This window comes from Triticum aestivum, chromosome 1A (genome assembly GCF_018294505.1).
Source record: "Triticum aestivum cultivar Chinese Spring chromosome 1A, IWGSC CS RefSeq v2.1, whole genome shotgun sequence".
NCBI lineage: Eukaryota > Viridiplantae > Streptophyta > Magnoliopsida > Poales > Poaceae > Triticum > Triticum aestivum.
The window spans coordinates 8,887,312-8,902,756 of record NC_057794.1 but is presented as its reverse complement, the minus strand read 5'-3'; the positions used below and the strand labels follow the sequence as shown (position 1 = coordinate 8,902,756).

The following is a 15,445-nucleotide window of genomic DNA, read 5'->3' as shown; positions in this document are numbered from 1 at the left end:
ACATGGGAGTTTTGAAGACAAACGATAGAGATGAACCTATAACCATGCAGCGGAAGGTAGACTACCCTAGACAAGCCACAATCAAGTATTCAATGAAGTGAAAGCACAAAGACTAACAGCAGCTAGGCAGTACGGATCAGGATGGAAGATAATATGAAACCAATCTGAACAAATAGTCACACAATGAAGACAAATGGACAATGCAAATAGGCACTGACTTCACAAGGACCAACTGTAAATAAAGAGATGGGAAGGATAGAACTAGTGAGCTTGATGAAGACAAAGGTTTGGTAGACCAGTTCCAACTGCGGTGACAGTTGTAAGTCTGGTTAGGGCGGATAGGTATTTAAACCTGAGGACACACAGTCCCGGACACCCAGTCCTGAACACGCAGCTCAGGACACTCAGTCCTCACCGTATTCCCCTTGAGCTAAGGTCACACAGACCTCGCCCAATCACTCTGGTAAGTCTTCAAGGTAGACTTCCAAACCTTCATAGACTTCGTTCACCGGCGATCCACAATGACTCTTGGATGCTCAGAACGCGACGCCTAACCGGCTGGAGGATTCACAGTCCTCAAGTGTAATAAGTCTTCAGATCACAAAGACAGGAAGACTTAAGTGATGCCTAACACTCTTTGGCTCTGGGTGTTTAGGGCTTTATCCTCGCAAGGAATTCTCTCTCAAAGGCTTCGAGGTGGGTTGCTCTCAAACGACAAAAGTCGTACTCTAACTCTGAGCAGCCAACCGTTTATGGTTGTAGGGGGTGGGCTATTTATAGCCACTGGGCAACCCGACCTGGTTTGTCCGAAATGACCCTTGGTCACTAAGGAACTGACACGTGTTCCAATGGTCAGATTTCAAACACACACGGCAACTTTACTTGGACTACAAGAAAAGCTGACTTATCCAACTCTGGACAAGATTTGCTCCCATAGTCTTCACTCGAAGACATAGGATTTTGGTTAAGCATCACTTCAGTCATTCTGACTGGTTCTCTTGGACCCCACTTAACAGTATGGTGGTACCTATGACTCAACAAAGTAAAACATAGAACGACGAAACTGCTAAGTCTTCGTGCTCCATAGTCTTCATGCGATGTCTTCTCTTATCATAGTCTTCAATGTGAATGTCTTCACATACCACCTCTGACTTCAATGTCTTCATACATTTTTAGGGGTCATCTCTGGTAGGAAAACCGAACCAATGAGGGACTTCTACCTGTGTTATCCTGCAATTCTCACAAACACATTAGTCCCTCAACTAGGTTTGTCGTCAATACTCCAAAACCAACTAGGGGTGGCACTAGATGCACTTACAGGGAGGCATATAATTATCATCCTCGACCTCTCTGTCTGCCGCTCTCTCATGAGGGCTGGCTTCTCCATCCTCCTGTGCTGAATCTTGCTGGAGGTGGTTGTCTTCGGCACTGTCCGGGGTGTTATTATCTCCCGTGCGGGAATCACCGTTTTTTGCTTTGGCGGGATTTAGAGCGGCGCCGCTGATGCCGGCGCTTAGGCTGCTTCTTGGAGGGGTCATTCTCCGCTGTTCCATCGCCATTGCCTTCTTTTGGGGTGTCCACCATGTATATATCATATGACGAGGTGGCTTTCCAGTGCCCTATAGGTGCTGGTTCTTGATCGTCTCTTGCATCGGCGTCCATACCGTCGATGTCTTTGGAGTCAAAGTCAAGCATGTTGGTTAAATCATCGACAGTGGCTATGAAGTGGGTGGTCGGTGGTTTTTGAACTTCATCATCATCCGCATCCCAACCTTGCTGACCATAGTCCGGCTAGGGCTCTCCTAATAAACAGAGATACTTTAGTGAATTCAGAATATCGCCGAAGGGCGAGTGCTGAAAGATGTCCGCGGTGGTGAACTCCATGATCGGCGCCCAATCGGTTCGATCGGTAGGGGCGCAGAGGGCTCGGAGTCTGGAGAGGAGTCCAGCTCCTTGGAGTGACGGGCTTTGCAGAGAATAGGGCTGGTGTTCGGCTCGATAGCCATAGAGATTGCAGCCCCCGAGGCGGTGTCCAACCACCCATCCTTGATTGGTGCAGTTGGCTCTGAATTAAGGGTCGGAGCTGATGCGGGTGTGGCCTCCAAGGCACTGTTCGGCAGCAGAGCTAGATCATGCCCATCGTGATAGTGCGGCGCGCTCGGCTGCGGCTTGAATCCGTCGAAGATCAAGTCTCCGCAGAGGTCCGCTGTGTAGTTTAAACTTCCAAATCTGACCTAACGTCCAGGGGCGTAGCTTTCGATCTGCTCTAGATGGCCAAGCGAATTGGCCCACAGTGCAAAGCCGCCAAATACAAAGATCTATCCGGGGAGAAAAGTCTCACCCTGGATCGCATCGTCGTTGATGATTGGAGGATCCATCGGGCCTAAAAGTGACGACACAGAGGAACTCTCAATGAAAGCACCAATGTCGGTGTCAAAACCGGCGGATCTCGGGTAGGGGGTCCCGAATTGTGCGTCTAGGCGGATGGTAACAGGAGGCAGGGGACACAATGTTTTACCCAGGTTCAGGCCCTCTTGATGGAGGTAAAACCCTACGTCCTGCTTGATTAATATTGATGATATGGGTAGTACAAGAGTAGATCTACCACGAGATCAAGGAGGCTAAATCCTAGAAGCTAGCCTATGGTATGATTGTTGTTCGTCCTATGGACTAAAACCCTCTGGTTTATATAGACATCGGAGAGGGCTAGGGTTACACAGAGTCGGTTACAATGGTAGGAGATCTACATATCCGTATCGCCAAGCTTGCCTTCCATGCCAAGGAAAGTCCCTTCCGGACACAGGCCGAAGTCTTCAATCTTGCATCTTCATAGTCCAGGAGTCCGGCCGAAGGTATAGTCCGGCTATCCGGACACCCCCTAATCCAGGACTCCCTCAGTAGCCCCTGAACCAGGCTTCAATGACGACGAGTCCGGCGCGCAGATTGTCTTCGGCATTGCAAGGTGGGTTCCTCCTCCAAGTACTTCATAGAAGATTCTGGACACAAAGGTAGTGTCCGGCTCTGCAAAATAAGTTTCCACATATTGCCATAGAGAGAATAATATTTACACAAATCTAATCTGCTGACGTATTCCGTAGCGCGACATCACACCACCGCCAAGTCTTTATTCGAATCGTTTTACTGTCCCATGTCAGCGCGTTTAGCGAGGCGGTTTCCTTGGCACGTCTTGTCAAAGCAGAGATCGTGTCCCTTTATTCCAGGATTCTCATCAATATGGGCGTGGGTAACCCAACCGTACTTGTTGGTATGTTTTCTCGATCAAAGGCGAGTCCCAAACGGTCACGGGGAGGGCCCTTGGTATTCAACCTCTTATAAAGAGACCAAGGCCTTACTCCTTTCTTTCAATCTCAAACGAGTTCGCCCTTCGCCTCGAGTTCCAACACCCAAGGCTCCAGATTTCAGGCGCTTCGGACCTTCGACAATGTCCGGTTCCGACCTTCGAGGCCGATGTGACGGAGGAGGACGTGCTGAAGTTGAGAGAGGCCAGGTTCTTGACCGGCGAAATCTCGCATAGGCTGCCTGCTCAAGGGCAGGTCATTCCCACTCCCAAGCCTGGTGAGAGTGTGGTGTTCATGTCTCAATTCCTTCGGGGGCTAGGCTTCCCGATGGATCCCTTTGTGAGGGGGCTCATGTTTTATTATGGGCTGGAATTTCACGACTTAGCTCCGGAGTCCATCCTCCATATTTCCTCATTCATCGTCGTGTGTGAAGCCTTCCTCCGTATTACTCCTCACTTCGGACTATGGCTCAAGACCTTCAAAGTAGAGCCAAAGATGATCAAGGGACGGCACGCGGAGTGCGGAGGTGCCTTTATAAGCAAGAATGCTGGTGCTCCATGGCCCGAGGACTCTTTTCAAGGGGAGTCCAGCTTATGGCAATGAGAGTGGTTTTATATCATAGCTCCCAGGAGCACCAAGTGGGTGGCGCTGCCTGCTTTCTGCTCGGGTCGCCCGCCACGACTGGCGTCATGGGTCAATAAGGAGCTGGACTAGGGGTCGTCAAAGGACGTGCCCCTGTTGCAGGGCCGCATCCGAGATCTCCCAGAAAGAGACATCAGCCTGGTCGTGGTGACGCAGGTTATGTTAATTCGCCGAGTTCTGCCCTAGAAACGTTGCCCCCTCCGCCTGTGGGAGTTCAACCCGGAGGGACCACGAGTTCTCCAACATTTTCTTGGCATGACGCCCATGGAGATGTACAAATTGTTCTTCGAACCACAAGTAGTGTGTCCGGATTCTACGGAGGACGCAGGTCTGAGCTGCAATCGTCCGGATACTCAAGTAAGTAGCCTTGTGCTCGGACTCGCTATCCGTTTATTTATCACAAAATTGCCCCTAAAAGAGTTTTCCTTTAAACATGAGTGGATAGCGAAAGCAAAGCTAATCAGGTGTCTGGCCCCCCTCCCCGAGACCACGCCAGGTCCCGTGCTAGTCAGGATGTTGGAGGTTGTGCCTTCAAAGGAAAGCGAGGGAGGGGACAAGGAAGCTACATCCTCCTCGGAGGAGGTTTTTCGGAAGGGAGGAATCGAAAATTCCTCTCCTCGGGGGAAGAAGAGGACCGCCTCTGAAGACCCGGAGACCATGGACTCAAAGCGGGGGAAGGAATCTTCGCCAGAGGGTCCTATGCTGGGGGATACTTCGGCCGAATTATGCCCTCAAGGGGATCAGCCCTCCACCGAGCCGTAAGTAGAGAGGAGTTTTTTTTAAGGAACGAGATAAATCCTTGCTTTATATCTGAGAAAAGTAATCGAAAATTTACCTTGTAGCTCGGACCTTAGCCCTTCTCAGCAGAGCTCGTCTTCGGGGGATCTTCTTCCGGAGATGATGGAGAGCGGAACGCCTCCCCCTGCCGTACCGCCTCGCGAGGAGGGCGACCCTAAGGTATCGTCGCGAAGGGTTTCTCCGAATCCGGCAGGGCCGGAAGGCAGTCATATGGCCCCCCAAAGTCCTCCACGTCCGGCCTTCGAAAAGGGCCATCGGACGAGTCCGGCGCCGTCTGGTGCGCGGTCGGAGGAGCTGAAGGATCTGATAGGGCGAGCATCTATCTCAGAGGAGCACCGTGCATTGATGGGTACGGTGATTGAGAGGATTTCATCCACGGAGAGCGGATTGCACGAGGCCGTCAAGAGTTTACTGGCAGGTTTTGAGGTACGCGAAATAATGTACCCTTTTTGGACAGTTGCGCATAAATAAGATGCGCCCTGTGTAGATAGTAGCCCCTGAGACTCTGTGTGTTGTCAAAAGTGACGGTGCGGAGAGGATCATAATCCCAGGTCTAATATGCCGCCTTCATATGTAGGTGGCGAAGTGTCCGGAGGCGAGCCGGACTGATGAATTTGCCGAGCTAAAGCGGCAACTTGACGTGGCAGATGCCGAGATCGCGCTTGTCAACAAGCGGCTTGACGAGGCGCAAGGTATGTAATTCCTCCGGCAGCACCTGGTAAGAGGAGCTTTATGCCAGTATATTACAATGTGTGCGCTTGATGCAGATGGTGCTGCCGCCATGGAGAATCTTCGGGCGGAACTTGCCCGAGCCAAGGAGCAAGCCAGGAAAAGTGATGCGGCTGCGAGAAAGGCAATTGAAGAGCTGAAAGCCGAACAGGCTGCTCACTGCCGAAGCAAGAAGGAAATGGCCGAGATGGCCGTGAAGCTAAAGAACGCTGCTGACCGTTGCAAGGTTCTTGAAAAAGAAGATCGGGTGGAACAGACGGACTTGGAGAAGGCCGTTGCCGATGCCAAGGATGCTCGCTCTGCGATGAGGGCTATGAAGGAGGAGCTGCGTCAAGCCGGAGGGGTCGCGGCTGGAAAGCCCTTTATGCTGCGGAGGAAGTTCTTGTTGGGAACGTAGTAATTTCAAAAAAATTCCTACGCACACGCAAGATCATGGTGATGCATAGCAACGAGAGGGGAGAGTGTTGTCTACGTACCCTCGTAGACCGACAGCGAAAGCATTATGACAACGCGGTTGATGTAGTCGTACGTCTTCATGTCCCGACCGATCAAGCAGCAAAACTACGGCACCTCCGAGTTTTAGCACACGTTCAGCTTAATGACGATCCCCGGACTCTGATCCAGCAAAGTGTCAGGGAAGAGTTCCGTCAGCATGACGGCGTGGTGATGATCTTGATGTTCTACCGTCGCAAGGCTTCGCCTAAGCACCGCTACAATATTATCGAGGAGTATGGTGGAAGGGGGCACCGCACACGGCTAAGAAAATGATCACGAGGATCAACTTGTGTGTCTAGAGGTGCCCCCCTGCCCCCGTATATAAAGGAGCAAGGGGGGAGGCCGGCCGGCCCTTGGGCGCACCAAGGAGGAGGAGTCCTCCTCCTAGTAGGAGTAGGACTCCCCTCTTTCCTACTCCTACTAGGAGGGGGAAAGGAAGGGGGAGAGGGAGAAGGAAAGGGGGGCATCGCCCCCCCTCTCCTAGTCCAACTCGGACCAGAGGGGGAGGGGGCGCGTGGCCCAACCTGGCCTCCCCTCTCTCTCTCTCTCCACTAGGGCCCATAAGGCCCATTACTTCTCCCGGGGGGGGGGGGTTCCGGTAACCCTCCGGCACTCCGGTTTTCTCCGAAATCACCCGGAACGCTTCCGGTGTCCGAATACAGCCGTCCAATATATCAATCTTTATGTCTCGACTTTTTCGAGACTCCTCATCATGTCCGTGATCACATCCGGGACTCCGAACAAACTTCGGTACATCAAAATATATAAACTCATAATGAAACTGTCATCGTAATGTTAAGCGTGCGGACCCTACGGGTTCGAGAACAATGTAGACATGACCGAGACATGTCTCCAGTCAATAACCAATAGCGGAACCTGGATGCTCATATTGGCTCCCACATATTCTTCGAAGATCTTTATCGATCAGATCGCATAACAACATACTTTGTTCCCTTTGTCATCGGTATGTTACTTGCCCGAGATTCGATCGTCGGTATCTCAATACCTAGTTCAATCTCGTTACCGGCAAGTCTCTTTACTCATTTTGTAATACATCATCTCGCAACTAACTCATTAGTTGCAATGCTTGCAAGGCTTATGTGATGTGCATTACCAAGAGGGCCCAGAGATACCTCTCCGACAATCGAAGTGACAAATCCTAATCTCGAAATACGCCAACCCAACATGTACCTTTGGAGACACCTGTAGAGATCCTTTATAATCACCCAGTTACGTTGTGACGTTTGGTAGCATACAAAGTGTTCCTTCGGCAAACGGGGGTTGCATAATCTCATAGTCATAGGAACATGTATAAGTCATGAAGAAAGCAATAGCAACATACTAAACGATCGGGTGCTAAGCTAATGGAATGAGTCATGTCAATCACATCATTCTCCTAATGATGTGATCTCGTTGATCAAATGACAACACATGTCTATGGTTAGGAAACATAACCATCTTTGATTAACGAGCTAGTCAAGTAGAGGCACACTAGTGACATTTAGTTTGTCTATGTATTCACACAAGTATTATGTTTCCGGATAATACAATTCTAGCATGAATAATAAACATTTATCATGATATAAGGAAATAAATAATAACTTTATTATTGCCTCTAGGGCATATTTCCTTCAGTCTCCCACTTGCACTAGAGTCAATAATCTAGATTTACACAGTAATGATTCTAACACCCATGGAGCTTTGGTGCTGATCATGTTTTGCTCGTGGAAGAGGCTTAGTCAACGGGTCTGCTACATTCAGATCCGTATGTATCTTGCAAATCTCTATGTCTCCCACCTGGACCAGATCCCGGATGGAATTGAAGCGTCTCTTGATGTGTTTGGTTCTCTTGTGAAATCTGGATTCCTTTTCCAAGTCAATTGCACCAATATTGTCACAAAAGATTTTCATTGGACCCGATGCACTAGGTATGGCACCTAGATCGGATATGAACTCCTTCATCCAGACTCCTTTGTTTGCTGCTTCCGAAGCAGGTATGTACTCCGCTTCACATGTAGATCCCGCCACAGCGCTTTGTTTAGAACTGCACCAACTAACAGCTCCACCGTTTAATGTAAACACGTATCCGGTTTGCGATTTAGAATCATCCGGATCAGTGTCAAAGCTTGCATCAACGTAACCATTTACGATGAGCTCTTTGTCACCTCCATATATGAGAAACATATCCTTAATCCTTTTCAGATATTTCCGGATGTTCTTGACCGCTGTCCAGTGATCCACTCCTGGATTACTTTGGTACCTCCCTGCTAGACTTATAGCAAGACATACATCAGGTCTGGTACACAGCATTGCATACATGATAGAGCCTATGGCTGAAGCATAGGGAACATCTTTCATTTTCTCTCTATCTTCTGCAGTGGTCGGGCATTGAGTCTTACTCAATTTCACACCTTGTAACACAGGCAAGAATCCTTTCTTTGCTTGATCCATTTTGAACTTCTTCAAAACTTTGTCAAGGTATATGCTTTGTGAAAGTCCAATTAAGCGTCTTGATCTATCTCTATAGATCTTAATGCCCAATATGTAAGCAGCTTCACCGAGGTCTTTCATTGAAAAACTCTTATTCAAGTATCCCTTTATGCTATCCAGAAATTCTATATCATTTCTGATTAGTCATATGTCATCTACATATAATATCAGAAGTGCTATAGAGCTCCCACTCACTTTCTTGTAAATACAGGCTCTCCAAAAGTCTGTACAAAACCAAATGCTTTGATCACATTATCAAAGTGTTTATTCCAACTCCGAGAGGCTTGCACCAGTCCATAAATGGATCGCTGGAGCTTGCACACTTTGTTAGCTCCCTTTGGATCGACAAAACCTTCCGGCTGCATCATATACAACTCTTCTTCCAGAAATCCATTCAGGAATGTAGTTTTGACATCCATCTGCCAAATTTCAAAATCATAAAATGCGGCAATTGCTAACATGATTCGGACAGACTTAAGCATCGCTACGGGTGAGAAGGTCTCATCGTAGTCAATCCCTTGAACTTGTTGAAAACCTTTTGCGACAAGTCGAGCTTTGTAGACAGTAACATTACCGTTAGCGTCAGTCTTCTTCTTGAAGATCCATTTATTCTCAATTGCTTGCCGATCTTTGGGCAAGTCAACCAAAGTCCACACTTTGTTCTCATACATGGATCCCATCTCAGATTTCATGATTTCAAGCCATTTTGTGGAATCTGGGCTCACCATCGCTTCTCCATAGTTCGTAGGTTCATCATAATCTAGTAGCATCACTTTCAGAACAGGATTACCGTACCACTCTGGTGCGGATCTTACTCTGGTTGATCTACGAGGTTCAGTAGTATCTTGTTCTGAAGTTTCATGATCATCATCATTAGCTTCCTCACTAATTAGTGTAGGTGTCACAGAAACCGGTTTCTGTGATGTACTACTTTCCAATAAGAGAGCAGGTACAGTTACCTCATCAAGTTCTACTTTCCTCCCACTCACTTCTTTCGAGAGAAACTCCTTCTCTAGAAAGTTTCCGAATTTAACAACAAAAGTCTTGCCTTTGGATCTGTGATAGAAGGTGTATCCAATAGTTTCCTTTGGATATCCAATGAAGACACATTTCTCCGATTTGGCTTCGAGCTTATCAGGTTGAAGCTTTTTCACATAAGCATCGCAGCCCCAAACTTTCAGAAATGACAACTTTGGTTTCTTGCCAAACCACAGTTCATAAGGTGTCGTCTCAACGGATTTTGATGGTGCCCTATTTAACGTGAATGCGGCCGTCTCTAAAGCATAACCCCAAAATAATAGCGGTAAATCAGTAAGAGACATCATAGATCGCACCATCTCTACTCCTAATGTCTCAGTTGGTAGGTCGCGTTCCGGGTTTTATTTTCGTCCCACCTCACCCGGTCCTTTTTGATACTTCTTTGGTACTTCCTCCCACCTCTCCCTCAGCCGCGAAAAACCAAGGAAAACCCCGTGATCGAGTCCCGCACACGTCCAAACTCCCGTCCTTATTAACTAAAAGGATCGAAAATAAACCATGAAGCACAAACCGGCGAAAATTAACCAGCAAAAAAAAACGGCAAACTGTGCGATCTCGATCTCGTCTGGTTTTTCTTATCTCACCCCGCAAAAACAAACCTCAATCTCGATCTGTTTCATCTCAGCCTCCAGCCCCGAGAGGAGCCGCCGCCGCCGAGAGGAGACGCCCCAGCCCCGATAGGATCCGCCGCCGCCGCCACCGCCCGGGAACGAGGTCGCCGCCGCCTCCCTCGCCCGCGGCCATGATGACCTATCTGGCGTTGGCGCCGCAGATCACCCTCTGGTCCATGGCCTCGACTAGGTACGAATCCCTCCTCCACTTCTTCTGGTTTGGTTATTTCCGCATCTTGATCTGATTCGGGCGTGTGTGCAGTTTGCTATGATCTGGCGACGGGGATGCAAGGAGAAGCTGCTGGCCCACCATGAAGGCGTGTCTGGAATGATGGAGGTGATATCCGCCAGGTCCCCGTTGCCGTTGACTGGCGGCGGCCACCGTCTCCTCTTCCATGGCGTCGTCGGGGCCTTCCCCTGCCAAGCGTAGCGGCTCCTTGGCTGGATCGCCGTCGCACGCCTCACCGGCGTGGTCGGCAAGATCTGCATCTCGATCCTCGCCACTCTCCATCCTCTTGCAGGTAATAGGCTTTCCGCCCCCTCTTTTATCTTCGGCGTTCTCGTGTGCACGGATTGTGAGCGTGAAGGAATATTTCTCTTCTATTTCATGGTGCTGTTGTGCTCCTTCTGCTTTCACACTGCACATACATAGATTCTTCAAAGGAATTGGATGCTGATAATATCAACTAAGTTCCCTGAATGTGATATATATTCTTCCCTCGCTTTGAATTGATTGCCCCAAACAATATATCTCTGGTTGACAGTCATGGCCTATTATTATTGTTGTTATTTTACAACACTCTGCGCTGTATTGTCCAATCATGGTCCAAACTTCAACTTGGTTGTGGATTCATTGTATGTACCATATGCTGTTCATAGCTACAAAATTGCAATCTCGCGAAAATGTTCTTGAATACAGTATTTTTTTTGTCACATAACCCATATGCTGATGATAAAGTTTGTTGTATGAGCTTGTGGCATACTGATCCGACAGGTGGCAGGTATGCATTCAGATGTTGCAGCTCTAAGGAAGGGTAGTATATGTCACATGGCTTCGTGGGTTGTTCGACAAGAAGTGAAACTATGTGACTACCTGCGCTGTCACACGGCTCCATTTATCGAAGAAAGGGATAAGACTGCTGCCATTAAGGCAATGAGCGATACAAAAAGTTCAGCACTGAATTTTAGTATGTTAACTTGCAAGATTTCTCACGACTATGTTTTTTTGTTATAGGTTTATAAATTTCGAAATATAGTTGCAGATTCGCGGAATGGACGGCCCAAATTATGTTAGTGTCTATATGTTTACTTGGTGGTGGTCTAGCGTGAGTGACACCTGCATCTGTAACTTACCCATTGGATGTTCTTCGAAATCACCTGACAACACAGGTGATGCTTTTCTTCCTTTTGTGATTTGTGAATAACACTAAGCCAACCAATCAATCAATATAACTTCCAGTTAGAACTTAGAGCATCTTTACCTAACGCTTTCATGCAATGCAGCTTTACAGACCAAAGGAACATGTTTTAGTAAGCTAAACTTTCATGTCTATAAAATTCTGCAGAAAACCACTAGGTATTACAAGGGCATCTTTCACACGTTGTCTACAATTTGTAGAGAAGAGAATGGTAGAGGATTGTATAAAGGCCTTTGGTCCACCTTATTGGTAAGCCGTATGTTTCTGCTGAGAATTGTTTTTTAGTTGACTTCCCAGTAACTTTTATGTGTTACAGGGAGTTGGACCTGATATATCAATCAACGTTTATGTATATGAATCCCTGAGGTCTCATTGGAAAATGGAAAGTTGAATGTCAAACTGTGCGACCAATGATTTGATATGGTACCTCCCTCTTCTCTCTTCTATGAACCCTATAACACACGTCTCAAATCTTAATTTCTTTTATCCTATTGCAGGTTAATTCCAGTTGGGTGTGTTAACCTACAGTAATCAATCAAGTCAACAAATATAACAATGATACTTTGTCTTCTGATTTTTGGTGATGATTTTTTTTGTGACTGAACTAACAGGAGTTGAAGCATGTGTTCTTATTTTTTTATATGACTAGATGCATATGAACTGAAGCTCCATAATTTTCTTTTCAAGTCGACATTGGTGGCAACCAATACAATTAGCATTATTTACAACCAATGAAGTCTTATAATTTTCTTTCTTAGAAATATAAAGTGACGCTGACTATCATTTAGTAGCTCTACAGGCACTAGCCAAAAACAATAATGTTTATTTATTTAACCACCAAATAGAACAATAGGTTATTCTGCATTATGGGTACACAAATCACAACACTATATTTCAGCTGTAGAAATCTGTGTGGATGCCTGCTGATATTTTAAGCCTACATATTGCCGATTTGGTTTGAGTAATGCTTGAAGCATAATTTACTCCCTAATGTGCAAATAGCAGTATCATTTTTTGTCAAGAAACTGAGAAGACGGAAGAGAGTTGGTGTTGTCAGTGTGGTGAGCCTATGCGGCAACCACAAGGCTGAAGTCTGCTTTGATCGTTGTTCAAGATTTGAGCCTTGGCTCCGGTTTTGATAGCTCTATATCAGTGAGTTTAGTCCAGTAACTATTTTAAGTATCTTTACTGTGCATAGTTGCATACATTTTATTCATGGATTAGTCTTGGTAATATTAACATTTGAAAAGCAATTTTTGTGTGACCATTTTTTCATCTTAGTATCTCCATCTACCAGCAAAAGTCAACGTGCACAAACCTGTATTTAACATGCAACATGAGATAGTGTGCATCGAAACTATGCTTATGTTTGTGACATTCATGTGGCATCTCATGCAGATAGATTTTATTATCCATTTCTGTAGCATGCAATGTTTATTTTCTTCTTTTGGTCCATAATCCCTCCTCAAAGAAATATAAGAGTGTTTAGATCACTATAGAAGTGATCTAAACGCTCTTATATTTCTTTACATATGGAGTACATGTCATGATTGTTGGATACACATGCAGACTTTCAGCGAGTTTTTGTTCTCGGACTTGGGATCCACAGTCCAAAGTTGATTGGTGGATCAAGTGAACTTGGTGCATCTCCATTCAAGCTGGAGTACAATTACCAACCTGCTTGTTTAGCGCAGTCTCCACAATCATACAAGCAAATGAGCAGTTGGCGACCCAACACACAAAGTTTCTATCTTCTTATTTTCTATACAAGTAGCAGCTGGCGCAGCGGTGGTGTTGATGAATGACACCCAATGCAGAGGCGCAGTTACCATAGGGAAGAGGTCAAGAACATCTAGCTCTTGTGGTGTTCCTCCTCATTATTGTCATCGCCATCAACAGCAACAATGACTACCGGCTCATGAGACAGCTACTAGAGAGGGTGCGAGGAAGGGGGAGACAGATCTTTCAGGTACAATGGTATGACAACCATGTTCTGAACTATCAATGAGATTTGGTACTAAGTCAGCATCGTGTTTTATCCAATCTATCAAACACCATAAGTTTCATGTCGAATGTGTTGTAGAAATGTTCTTCCATAAATATGGTTTTAGTCCTTCATATTTTAGTATCATTGTAAATTTATCCGTTCACATATCACTCTGAGAAACATTTTTAATTGGGGGAAGGAAGAATGGGAGAAAAGAAGAGTGCTTTGACGTAAAAAAAGAAGTCGTCAATATAGCCCGTTGCAACGCACGAGCGTTCTACTAGGAGATGCAAGTGGAGTGGAATAATGAAAATACATTGCATCAAATACATTTTTGATTGTTACTGTAATTTTTTTCTATACATGTGAAATTGGAAATGCATTATGCTTATGTATGCAATCAGAAAAAATATATTAAAAGGCCCATGACAACACACGGGCATTGTACTAGGGAAACAAGTATTGACATTGTAGTATGGAAACAAAACGAATAGACATGCAGACTAAGCTCCATATCCAAGGGATTTTGGTAGTGCATGCCATGTTTATGCTCACTGTTGAATAGTTTGTATATAACTATTTATGCAATACTTGGACCATAGGAGCAATTCATTCTGTATATTTTGCTGGGGATTGTGCCTTGCAGTCAATTTATAGAAGGGTAAGATGTATCGCAATATCTTTGACTTGCATTCTCTGTGATGTCAAGTAAGAAAATAGAATATATACTCTTTGAATTATCTTTTGTTTTTTTTTTGATGTCTCTATCTTACTTATATAATCCAATTGGCATTTGCTAGAGTTTCTGTTGATGAAACATTTGTTTTGTGATGTGAGGAGGTTCTGTTTGTGACTTTGCAATCAATATTTGTAGATACGGTTCGTAGATCATGATATCTGCACAATCTCAATCTACTTCCTGTGACCATACTCCCTCCGGTCCTTTTTACTCTGCATATTAGAATTCTCTGAAGTCAAACTTCACAAAGTTTGACCGTATTTATATGAAAAAACATCAACATCTGCCATGCTAAAGTTATACAATATGAAACTTTAAGTCATGACACATCTATTGATATAGATTTCAGATTGTGAATGTTGGTACTTTTTTCTATAAAGTTGGTCAAACTTTACGAGGTTTGACTTCAGTCAAATCTTATATGCGAACTAAAAAGGACCGGAGGGAGTATATTGTATTAATGGGTTGTGTCAGGGTTATTTTATCAACTATTGGGTTGTTGATCTACATTACGGTTTAATTCTTACACGAATTAATGTTGACTCGATTCCCTGTAGTAGGTTGAGAGGCTTCTCCTCTCATGATTTACTATGATTAGTTTGCTTGGCTCCATGCTCCTCATGATTTCTTTGAATTTTTCTGTAGGAGCTTGGTTATATATCACCTAAGGAAAATATGTTGTTCTTCTCTACAAGGGTTGCATGTGGAATTTGAGGAGAATCTGTGCACCAGCATCCGACTTCTTGATGTTGCTCTGATCATATTGTGTAAATATATTTCTAATAAAGCAATCGCCCGATGGTGTACATGTTATAAATAACAAGAATCATCAAGTGTGAGAGATGGCAACATCATGATGGGATGGTATGTACTGTTGTGCTCATCAATAGAGTTAGATCATTTTTTTGTCTGAGAGTCGATTTTTTTGTGCGTTAGATGGATTGACAAGTACCAAAGATTGATGCCAAGCAAAACTAAAACCTGTCCATGGATTACCTTCAGTCCTGCATTCCAATCAACAACATTGGGCCGAGCGAGCGCGCGGGTGGCGCAAGAGGCAATGGGCAGCCGGTGGAGACTGAGTGGTGAGCAGCGGTGGCGAGGTCGAGAGGTTGGCACCAGCGGCGAGTAGGCAATTACCATGACGGGTAAGCGGACGGGGCTTGTAGGTGTCATGATTTTATCACAATTGGAATAAA

The 15,445-nt window shown here is 45.6% G+C and overlaps 1 long non-coding RNA gene across 1 annotated transcript; it reads left to right on the top strand.

Moving 5' to 3' along the window:
- Positions 1-11,687: 11,687 nt before the first annotated feature.
- On the top strand, positions 11,688-12,979 carry LOC123065707 (uncharacterized). The gene is made up of 3 exons (XR_006431122.1): positions 11,688-11,769; positions 11,837-11,943; positions 12,018-12,979. It is a non-coding gene; the product is annotated as an uncharacterized lncRNA (long non-coding RNA).
- The last annotated feature ends 2,466 nt before the right edge of the window (positions 12,980-15,445 follow it).